This window comes from Poromitra crassiceps (genome assembly GCF_964638095.1).
Source record: "Poromitra crassiceps genome assembly, chromosome: 1".
Taxonomy (NCBI): domain Eukaryota; kingdom Metazoa; phylum Chordata; class Actinopteri; order Beryciformes; family Melamphaidae; genus Poromitra; species Poromitra crassiceps.
In genome coordinates this window covers 119,127,173-119,140,059 of record NC_139623.1, presented here as the reverse complement: position 1 = coordinate 119,140,059, position 12,887 = coordinate 119,127,173, and the positions used below count along the sequence as shown (strand labels likewise).

Below are 12,887 nucleotides of genomic sequence, written 5' to 3'. Positions count from 1 at the left end.
TCTCTTTGCCTCTAATACACCATCCACTTCTTCAAATTATTCACAATCAACACATATTGGCACTGATCACTCCTTTCTTCACTGCCACTGGACCCGTTCCAAGTCGGAAACACATCACCTTACAAGAGTTGAACCTAATTAAATCTAGAACTTCCAACCCCTGCTTCTTCACACACAGTCAATAATAACAATCCCACTTCTCGTTGTCTTGACAGACTTCACTGCTCCAAAATTTTCTTGCACAAACTTTCCCACCTCATGTGGATTACTGAACACTCCATCAATTTCGGACAACGATTTCATTCCAACCAACCAAGGCCCCGACCCATCTTTTTTCACTTTCTTAATCTTCTGGGAAGACCCGCTCGAGACACTTGAAACACTCTTTCTCTTGTTCTCCAGACACCTCGAATCTTCATTGTTTGATTCTCCCTCCAAATAACTCTCAGACGCCATTTCCTCCATCGTGCTCCCAACGTTTGTCTTTGATCTCGTCTCAGCCGAAAAGGAAAAAGAATTGCACGTTGCTGGCTGGCATTTTCGCTATGCCAGGAATGTCCGGAATGCAACTCAGTGAACCGTGTTCTGATTGGTTGGTGTCAGTAAACAACATTCTGATTAGTTGGTGTAAAGTCTGTCACATGAAATTACTTTCAGAGCTATTTTATTCCCAATGTCACCTGTTTCTTTACAAACACTTTGAAATAAACACATCCTGAGTATAATTGATGGAGACACTTCTATATTAAAGATATAGGTAATTTGTATTTATATCAGTTATTTCATTATTTTGTTTGATAGCCTACTTTATTTCCTTTATAGAAAATATTAATTTTGCAATAATAATTCACTGCTAATTTTGACTTTAATTCAGTTTCATAGTTAAGGTCTAGTAACATGGGTTACACTTTGCTCCCAACATCTTCCCATGTCTACTAACTTTCCCTTTAGGGCTGGGTATCGGCACTGATTTACAATTCCGATACACAAGGTCCTGATTCGATTCGATTTCCGATACGATACAATTCGATATTGATTTTTCAGTTACAACACCAATTTTGCTTGGTTATGAAAGATCATCTCAAAGAACTAATGCTGTAAATTGTACAAGGAACCCTCTAGCCTAAAAAAACATTAATGTTTACAGATGTTTACGAGATCTCGTAAACAAGAACCAAACCATGCGAGTCTAACAAGATTAAAGCTTCAAGCATCCACGGGAAAAGGCATTGTACTAAAAGATCGATATTGGGATTTCTGAATTTATATAGTTCCTTCAAATGAATATCGATTAGATATTGATATATAGATTTTTTTTTAACCCAGTCCTACTCTCTCCTTCACTCTCCCCTTCATCTGTATTCTTTTAATCTCTCACTGATGACTCTTATATCTAGCCTTGTTTATTAAGTTGCATCTCAGTGTGAATTCAGTATCATCGTGATGTATTACATTTCCTCTGATGCATCTCCTTGTCTGCTAACATACATGGGATTCAGATCAGAATCAGATTAATTCTGATTCTGATTCGGAATTGTAGACATTCATTTTAGAATTTAGATTTTTTTTCCCAATTAATTATTCACCTCTATTACACAGTGTAGACCCACATTAGAATATTATAAAATAATCCTCTCATCATGACTGATGCATCAGTTGTTTCCTTCATCATGCCATCAGTTTTAGTAATAGTAGTTTAGTAGTAGTAAGTAGGAGTAACTAGTAGTAGGCTGTGGTGAACAACATGATGTGGTCGGGACAAATCATGGGTGTAATCCTTTTGGTAAATATAGACAGTTTCACTGGAATTATGTTGCTAGGGAACAGTTTACACACTCAAGTTAATTTGATGTCATTTATTGTATTAGCAAATACTGTACCAGGAAGTAAGGCTAGGGCCAATTTAGAATGTTTGTTGTCAAGTTGAAACGGTCTATTTGATATTGGCAGGATTTACTTCATAGCAAAAAAGGGGAAAAATGTATATCAAAATAAGTACATGTCCTGTATGTAATGGGAAGATTATGAGGAGTTGTCAGTTAGTTTCACGGTTTAACACAATACCAATATCATTCGGAAAATGACAATAGTCTGAATTTAATAAGGGTCATATAAAAAGCATATTCCAGTTGCATTTTCAGAATTTGGCCTTTTTCCCAATTTAGCATTTTCCGATTAAGACATGTGGGATATTCCAGTATTATTTGCGTTTTAGGAGGATTCTTTGATCATGTATACAGCGCATCCGGAATATGCGTCTCAACCAGGGTTTTTACCGCAGTTTGCAACGCATCTTGCCTGTTTGCGGTCAGCTCATGAGTGCTAGAAGTGCTTCATCTGCTTATTTATCGATGTGATCAAATGAAATTGGTGTGACAGAACTCAAACCTTTCGTCTACTGCTCCCATGTTCAGACAGGGGTTTGGATGAGAGTCTTGTTTGTTCCCAACCAGTGGGTGACGTCATCCCAAGATGGCCGCGCTGTGAATAAGGTCTATGGGAGTGAATGGAGATGAGACAACTCTTATAACTCTATGACTCTGGCCTAACATAGCCTACTTTTAATATGAAAAAACTTGGATATCAGGTTTTTGGATATGTGCAAATATCGCAACACCAAACTTTTAAGCAGCAAGCTCCTGAAATGGACCAGATGATGCTGGTAAGAATAGAGTCAGTGCTGCTCTGTTTATTCTCAACAGAAAAACTCTGCTGTTTCGATCTGCATCTCTCTGACGTGTCGGGGAGGGCGAGCTATGGCTGCATGTAAATGGGAATATTAGTAGATTATTCATTTAGTCGGAATATTGTCTTTTTCCGAATATGGGCAAAAACCAGAATAGTGTGTGCATGTAAACGTAGTCAGTGAGAGCATCTACAGTCACTTAGGCTAACCAGCAGAGAAGTGGAGAGAGAGAAGGAGGAGTTCAACGGAGTGAAAGAGTGATTCAGCCAGACAGACGTAGAGAAGGGTTTTCATTATGACTCATATTAAAGAGGCATTTAATGGCAGAAATGGCCAACCCATGGGTCATAACTAGGGGCGGACTGGGACCATAATTCAGGCCGGGCATTAGATACCATGCAGGCCAGGCCAACACACGCGGACACACGTGGAAAAGTTTGGGCCGTTTGAAGCAAGATTTGGTGAATATAATGCTAACGTGATGTTACCTATTTGTTCACTAATATAATTCAACATTACCTAGATAACTGCAAGTATAATATGAAGATGTAAAAACAAAAACATGCCTCTGTACAAAAGCTTCACAGCAAACTTAATTTAAGGAAGAGTGCAGTGTCCTGTCTTGGCTTGTCTGAGGTTAAATGCAAATACAACAATAATAAAATCAAACTGCTTCATCTCCACTTTAAACTGTATTGTGCAGTCCTACTGATAATCCCATAAAGCACATTAATGTGAAAGCAATAAGCATATAGCCTACATGTTTCACTTTATGCTCTGAAATTGTAGCCTACCTGAAGATTCCTGATTCTGATAAGTTCAACACCAGCTCTAGTGCATACAGTGCTAGTGCACCAATAGAATGCCAGGATAGTGTCACATGATCCCTGACCCAGCGATCATGTGACACTATCCTGGCATTCTATTGGCTGTGGATTTTTGACAGGATTGTTGCACAACAAATCTGAGAGAAGAGAAGAGATCCAAGAGCAGAAGTTTCAAGAGCGCACAGAAGCAGTTTGAAGGGGGAGACGAGGACATGTGCATGCAGGCACTCAGTTTGAGCGCGAACAGAGTAAATAAGTGTGAGCAGGGGATTTTTGAGTGCGAGTGCAGTGTGAGAGTACAGTTTGAGGACAAGCAGAGCAAATTTAAGCACACGCGGGGGCTTTTTGAGTCCAAGGGTCCAAAATATGAATGTGAAATTGCAAAATCATGCTCTCAAATTGCTTGAACGACCTCTTGCTTTTAGATTGGCAAATAATTCCATACATTAGGCCCTTCCATCATTTCAATCCGGGAGGGGTGGATGTAACCTGACACCCCGGGGCGGAAATTTGGTGGGGCTGCTTGGTTTTGTGTGAACGCAATTTCTGTGGCAAGGCTGCCGCCGTTGCGGGCCTTCTGAACGACAATATAGCACAATCTCTGTGTGAAAGTGGCTTGTCTCTCTCTCTTGCCATGTCCCGGCTCGTGAGCCATGACAAAAAGGGAGACACACAGCATTGCAAGTATAAATAAGAGTTTTATTACTCCAAAATTAACCAAAATGTGCAACAAAGAGTCAAAATGTACTATGGAGTGTGTAAGTCAGTGATATCAGTGTGTCAGCTGTTGGATGAGTGGAATGTAGTGAGTGCAAAGTGTTGTAAAGTGCAAACTAAGAACTAAAGAACTAAACAAAACATGGTGCTGGCATGGAGAGGGAGAGAGACAGACTGAGGTCTGTCAGCCAGATTTAAAGCCTCCTGGAGACTGATCAGGTGCTCCAGGTTGCTCTGATTAACTCCACCTATACTGGACCTGCAGGCAATTGAAGGGGGAAACCACACACACACACACACACACACACACACACACACACACACACACACACACACACACACACACACACACACACACACACACACACACACACACACCAAGCCCTGCAGAGCATATGCACATACACACACACACAAAGCAGGCCCTGCAAAGCAGAGGGCCGTCACTCTCACTCTCTCTCTCTCTCTCTCTCTCTCTCTCTCTCTCTCTCTCTCTCTCTCTCTCTCTCTCTCTCTGTCTGTCTGTCTGTCTGTCTATCCTGGTGAGTCATTCCATTAGTTTCCTAGCAGAGCATGTGTCCTCATCAGAGAGGAGAGGAGTGCAGAGGTTAACAACTGAGCCTTCAAAAGTGCAGCATATCTCTGCAGGAGGATGTTATTTTCGACCTCAGCAGCACCTTGATTCCTGATCATTTTTTGCCACGCCCGTCCTGTTTTTGTTGTTTTCGCTCGGGTGGGGAATGCCTTGAAGTCTCTCCTGCATGAAAATGTCTCTTTTACTTTCTCACACATATGCATCCCATACAATAAATAATAAGATATAATTAATAAAAAAAAGGCTCATAAAATGGGTTTGGAATGTGAGGCGAGACTGAAAAAGTGACTAAAAGAAAGCAAAAGGAGAGAGTGAAAGTTCACAGTCTGGTTTCTGGTAAGATTCAGTCTGTGATTGATTGGACTGTCGACCTGGCGGACTCGGCCTCAGACCTGAGGTACGGAGGCCAAAGGTCAAATGTCAAGATGTCTCTTCCTCTCCTCCTTTAGTCCTTCAGTGGGAACACATCGAATCCTCTTTTCTGTTTGACAGCTGGAAGCCGAGAGATAGAGAGACATAGAGAAAGACAGGGAGAGAGAGAGGGGGGAACAGAGAGAGACAGAGCACTGTAAAACTGAATTACGACACGAAAAACACACTCCAGACAAGAGGGAAAAAATCCCTGGTGACTAAAACATTTTTTCTAGGAAACCTGTCAGATAAATATTTCCTCTCTCCCTCTCGGAACAGCAACCTCAGTTACAGGAACTTCCTCTGATTTTGTTTTCTCTCTCTCAGTCCCTCTTTCATTTCGTTTTGCCTCTAACACTCTGCAGACATATGATAGTGTGTTTCCACCTGCCTCTTTAAAGACACACTGCAGATATATGATAGTGTGTTTCCACCTGCCTCTTTAAAGACACACTGCAGATATATGATAGTGTGTTTCCACCTGCCTCTTTAAAGACACACTGCAGATATATGATAGTGTGTTTCCACCTGCCTCTTTAAAGGCACACTGCAGACATATGATAGTGTGTTTCCACCTGCCTCTTTAAAGACACACTGCAGATGATAGTGTGTTTCCACCTGCCTCTTTAAAGACACACTGCACACATATGATAGTGTGTTTCCACCTGCCTCTTTAAAGGCACACTGCACACATATGATAGTGTGTTTCCACCTGCCTCTTTAAAGGCACACTGCAGACATATGATAGTGTGTTTCCACCTGCCTCTTTAAAGGCACACTGCACACATATGATAGTGTGTTTCCACCTGCCTCTTTAAAGACACACTGCAGACATAGTGTGTTTCCACCTGCCTCTTTAAAGACACACTGCAGACATATGATAGTGTGTTTCCTGCCTCTTTAAAGACACACTGCAGACATATGATAGTGTGTTTCCTGCCTCTTTAAAGACACACTGCACACATATGATAGTGTGTTTCCACCTGCCTCTTTAAAGGCACACTGCAGACATATGATAGTGTGTTTCCACCTGCCTCTTTAAAGGCACACTGCACACATATGATAGTGTGTTTCCACCTGCCTCTTTAAAGGCACACTGCAGACATATGATAGTGTGTTTCCACCTGCCTCTTTAAAGGCACACTGCAGATGATAGTGTGTTTCCACCTGCCTCTTTAAATACACACTGCAGACATATGATAGTGTGTTTCCTGCCTCTTTAAAGGCACACTGCACACATATGCTAGTGTGTTTCCACCTGCCTCTTTAAATACACACTGCACACATATGATAGTGTGTTTCCACCTGCCTCTTTAAAGGCACACTGCACACATATGATAGTGTGTTTCCACCTGCCTCTTTAAAGGCACACTGCAGATGATAGTGTGTTTCCACCTGCCTCTTTAAATACACACTGCAGACATATGATAGTGTGTTTCCACCTGCCTCTTTAAAGACACACTGCAGACATATGATAGTGTGTTTCCACCTGCCTCTTTAAAGGCACACTGCAGACATAGTGTGTTTCCACCTGCCTCTTTAAATACACACTGCAGACATATGATAGTGTGTTTCCACCTGCCTCTTTAAAGACACACTGCAGACATATGATAGTGTGTTTCCACCTGCCTCTTTAAAGACACACTGCACACATATGATAGTGTGTTTCCACCTGCCTCTTTAAAGACACACTGCACACATATGATAGTGTGTTTCCACCTGCCTCTTTAAAGACACACTGCACACATATGATAGTGTGTTTCCACCTGCCTCTTTAAAGACACACTGCACACATATGATAGTGTGTTTCCACCTGCCTCTTTAAAGGCACACTGCAGACATATGATAGTGTGTTTCCACCTGCCTCTTTAAAGACACACTGCACACACATGATAGTGTGTTTCCACCTGCCTCTTTAAAGGCACACTGCAGACATATGATAGTGTGTTTCCACCTGCCTCTTTAAAGGCACACTGCACACATATGATAGTGTGTTTCCACCTGCCTCTTTAAAGGCACACTGCAGACATATGATAGTGTGTTTCCACCTGCCTCTTTAAAGGCACACTGCAGACATATGATAGTGTGTTTCCACCTGCCTCTTTAAAGGCACACTGCACACATATGATAGTGTGTTTCCACCTGCCTCTTTAAAGGCACACTGCACACATATGATAGTGTGTTTCCACCTGCCTCTTTAAAGGCACACTGCAGACATATGATAGTGTGTTTCCACCTGCCTCTTTAAAGGCACACTGCAGATGATAGTGTGTTTCCACCTGCCTCTTTAAATACACACTGCAGACATATGATAGTGTGTTTCCTGCCTCTTTAAAGGCACACTGCACACATATGCTAGTGTGTTTCCACCTGCCTCTTTAAATACACACTGCACACATATGATAGTGTGTTTCCACCTGCCTCTTTAAAGGCACACTGCACACATATGATAGTGTGTTTCCACCTGCCTCTTTAAAGGCACACTGCAGATGATAGTGTGTTTCCACCTGCCTCTTTAAATACACACTGCAGACATATGATAGTGTGTTTCCACCTGCCTCTTTAAAGACACACTGCAGACATATGATAGTGTGTTTCCACCTGCCTCTTTAAAGGCACACTGCAGACATAGTGTGTTTCCACCTGCCTCTTTAAATACACACTGCAGACATATGATAGTGTGTTTCCACCTGCCTCTTTAAAGACACACTGCACACACATATGATAGTGTGTTTCCACCTGCCTCTTTAAAGACACACTGCAGACATATGATAGTGTGTTTCCACCTGCCTCTTTAAAGGCACACTGCAGACATAGTGTGTTTCCACCTGCCTCTTTAAAGGCACACTGCACACATATGATAGTGTGTTTCCACCTGCCTCTTTAAAGGCACACTGCACACTAGGGGTGTCACAATATATCGTCCCACGAAATTTCGCGATAGTAAAACGTCACGATATGTATCGTTGAGATGAAATCTCATATCGTGAAGGAATTTTTTTTTTTTTTTTTTTTTTTTTTTTTTTTTTTTTTTCAAAAGTAGACAAAGAAACGTCTTTGTTTGTTGAAGTTCAATGTGTGGAAAGTAGTTCAGTTGAACAAGTCTCTGAAGAGACACATGAGAAGTTATACAGGAGAGAAACCATTCAATTGAGTTTCTGGCAAAACTGTTTACTTGACAGGAAAAACTGAAGATGCATAAAAAATAGACTAAGAAAAGTCTTGTTGTTTGAGTTTGAAGAAAAACTGAAGATGCATAATGAGAATTTATACTGCTGAGAAACCTTTTAGTTCAAAGTAAATCTAAGTGACGGTGTAACTCATTCTATTTCAAGATAAGCCTTATCTCCAATCTCATGTTTTTTCTAGTTGTTATTGTAATAACAATTTCCCACAACAGCATGTTTTGTATTTGTGCATTTCAAATAAAATACTACTTTTCCAGTCATATATTGTCATTATTCAAGTTAAAAAAAATATTGTTAAAATCGTATCGTATCTTATCGTTATCGTGAACCCAGTATCGTGATACGTATCGTATCGTGAACTGAGTGTATCGTGACACCCCTACTGCACACATATGATAGTGTGTTTCCACCTGCCTCTTTAAAGACACACTGCAGACATATGATAGTGTGTTTCCACCTGCCTCTTTAAAGGCACACTGCAGACATATGATAGTGTGTTTCCACCTGCCTCTTTAAAGACACACTGCACACATATGATAGTGTGTTTCCACCTGCCTCTTTAAAGGCACACTGCAGACATATGATAGTGTGTTTCCACCTGCCTCTTTAAAGGCACACTGCAGACATATGATAGTGTGTTTCCACCTGCCTCTTTAAAGGCACACTGCAGACATATGATAGTGTGTTTCCACCTGCCTCTTTAAAGACACACTGCACACATATGATAGTGTGTTTCCACCTGCCTCTTTAAAGACACACTGCACACATATGATAGTGTGTTTCCACCTGCCTCTTTAAAGGCACACTGCAGACATATGATAGTGTGTTTCCACCTGCCTCTTTAAAGACACACTGCACACACATGATAGTGTGTTTCCACCTGCCTCTTTAAAGGCACACTGCAGACATATGATAGTGTGTTTCCACCTGCCTCTTTAAAGGCACACTGCAGACATATGATAGTGTGTTTCCACCTGCCTCTTTAAAGGCACACTGCACACATATGATAGTGTGTTTCCACCTGCCTCTTTAAAGGCACACTGCACACATATGATAGTGTGTTTCCACCTGCCTCTTTAAAGGCACACTGCAGACATATGATAGTGTGTTTCCACCTGCCTCTTTAAAGGCACACTGCAGATGATAGTGTGTTTCCACCTGCCTCTTTAAAGGCACACTGCAGATGATAGTGTGTTTCCACCTGCCTCTTTAAATACACACTGCAGACATATGATAGTGTGTTTCCACCTGCCTCTTTAAAGGCACACTGCACACATATGATAGTGTGTTTCCACCTGCCTCTTTAAATACACACTGCACACATATGATAGTGTGTTTCCACCTGCCTCTTTAAAGGCACACTGCAGACATATGATAGTGTGTTTCCACCTGCCTCTTTAAAGGCACACTGCAGACATAGTGTGTTTCCACCTGCCTCTTTAAAGGCACACTGCACACATATGATAGTGTGTTTCCACCTGCCTCTTTAAAGGCACACTGCACACATATGATAGTGTGTTTCCACCTGCCTCTTTAAAGACACACTGCAGACATATGATAGTGTGTTTCCACCTGCCTCTTTAAAGGCACACTGCAGACATATGATAGTGTGTTTCCACCTGCCTCTTTAAAGACACACTGCACACATATGATAGTGTGTTTCCACCTGCCTCTTTAAAGGCACACTGCAGACATATGATAGTGTGTTTCCACCTGCCTCTTTAAAGACACACTGCACACATATGATAGTGTGTTTCCACCTGCCTCTTTAAAGGCACACTGCAGACATATGATAGTGTGTTTCCACCTGCCTCTTTAAAGGCACACTGCAGACATATGATAGTGTGTTTCCACCTGCCTCTTTAAAGGCACACTGCACACATATGATAGTGTGTTTCCACCTGCCTCTTTAAAGGCACACTGCACACATATGATAGTGTGTTTCCACCTGCCTCTTTAAAGGCACACTGCAGATGATAGTGTGTTTCCACCTGCCTCTTTAAATACACACTGCAGACATATGATAGTGTGTTTCCACCTGCCTCTTTAAAGGCACACTGCACACATATGATAGTGTGTTTCCACCTGCCTCTTTAAATACACACTGCACACATATGATAGTGTGTTTCCACCTGCCTCTTTAAAGACACACTGCAGACATATGATAGTGTGTTTCCACCTGCCTCTTTAAAGGCACACTGCAGATGATAGTGTGTTTCCACCTGCCTCTTTAAAGGCACACTGCAGATGATAGTGTGTTTCCACCTGCCTCTTTAAATACACACTGCAGACATATGATAGTGTGTTTCCACCTGCCTCTTTAAAGGCACACTGCACACATATGATAGTGTGTTTCCACCTGCCTCTTTAAATACACACTGCACACATATGATAGTGTGTTTCCACCTGCCTCTTTAAAGGCACACTGCAGACATATGATAGTGTGTTTCCACCTGCCTCTTTAAAGGCACACTGCAGACATAGTGTGTTTCCACCTGCCTCTTTAAAGGCACACTGCACACATATGATAGTGTGTTTCCACCTGCCTCTTTAAAGGCACACTGCACACATATGATAGTGTGTTTCCACCTGCCTCTTTAAAGACACACTGCAGACATATGATAGTGTGTTTCCACCTGCCTCTTTAAAGGCACACTGCAGACATATGATAGTGTGTTTCCACCTGCCTCTTTAAAGACACACTGCACACATATGATAGTGTGTTTCCACCTGCCTCTTTAAAGGCACACTGCAGACATATGATAGTGTGTTTCCACCTGCCTCTTTAAAGACACACTGCACACATATGATAGTGTGTTTCCACCTGCCTCTTTAAAGGCACACTGCAGACATATGATAGTGTGTTTCCACCTGCCTCTTTAAAGGCACACTGCAGACATATGATAGTGTGTTTCCACCTGCCTCTTTAAAGGCACACTGCACACATATGATAGTGTGTTTCCACCTGCCTCTTTAAAGGCACACTGCAGATGATAGTGTGTTTCCACCTGCCTCTTTAAATACACACTGCAGACATATGATAGTGTGTTTCCACCTGCCTCTTTAAAGGCACACTGCACACATATGATAGTGTGTTTCCACCTGCCTCTTTAAATACACACTGCACACATATGATAGTGTGTTTCCACCTGCCTCTTTAAAGACACACTGCAGACATATGATAGTGTGTTTCCACCTGCCTCTTTAAAGGCACACTGCAGATGATAGTGTGTTTCCACCTGCCTCTTTAAAGGCACACTGCAGATGATAGTGTGTTTCCACCTGCCTCTTTAAATACACACTGCAGACATATGATAGTGTGTTTCCACCTGCCTCTTTAAAGGCACACTGCACACATATGATAGTGTGTTTCCACCTGCCTCTTTAAATACACACTGCACACATATGATAGTGTGTTTCCACCTGCCTCTTTAAAGGCACACTGCAGACATATGATAGTGTGTTTCCACCTGCCTCTTTAAATACACACTGCACACATATGATAGTGTGTTTCCACCTGCCTCTTTAAAGGCACACTGCAGACATATGATAGTGTGTTTCCACCTGCCTCTTTAAAGACACACTGCAGACATATGATAGTGTGTTTCCACCTGCCTCTTTAAAGGCACACTGCACACATATGATAGTGTGTTTCCACCTGCCTCTTTAAAGACACACTGCACACATATGATAGTGTGTTTCCACCTGCCTCTTTAAAGGCACACTGCAGACATATGATAGTGTGTTTCCACCTGCCTCTTTAAAGACACACTGCACACATATGATAGTGTGTTTCCACCTGCCTCTTTAAAGGCACACTGCAGACATATGATAGTGTGTTTCCACCTGCCTCTTTAAAGGCACACTGCACACATATGATAGTGTGTTTCCACCTGCCTCTTTAAATACACACTGCAGACATATGATAGTGTGTTTCCACCTGCCTCTTTAAATACACACTGCACACATATGATAGTGTGTTTCCACCTGCCTCTTTAAAGGCACACTGCAGACATATGATAGTGTGTTTCCACCTGCCTCTTTAAAGGCACACTGCACACATATGATAGTGTGTTTCCACCTGCCTCTTTAAAGACACACTGCACACATATGATAGTGTGTTTCCACCTGCCTCTTTAAAGGCACACTGCAGATGATAGTGTGTTTCCACCTGCCTCTTTAAAGGCACACTGCAGACATATGATAGTGTGTTTCCACCTGCCTCTTTAAATACACACTGCACACATATGATAGTGTGTTTCCACCTGCCTCTTTAAAGGCACACTGCAGACATATGATAGTGTGTTTCCACCTGCCTCTTTAAAGGCACACTGCACACATATGATAGTGTGTTTCCACCTGCCTCTTTAAAGACACACTGCACACATATGATAGTGTGTTTCCACCTGCCTCTTTAAAGGCACACTGCAGATGATAGTGTGTTTCCACCTGCCTCTTTAAAG

General features: G+C 41.9%; 1 protein-coding gene across 1 annotated transcript in view; it reads left to right on the top strand.

Moving 5' to 3' along the window:
- The window catches only part of LOC310785637 (rho GTPase-activating protein 26-like), a gene marked incomplete at its 5' end in the record, with an annotated part of 276,223 nt that overhangs the window by 226,089 nt on the left and 37,247 nt on the right, over nt 1-12,887 (top strand). The window lies entirely within an intron of this gene.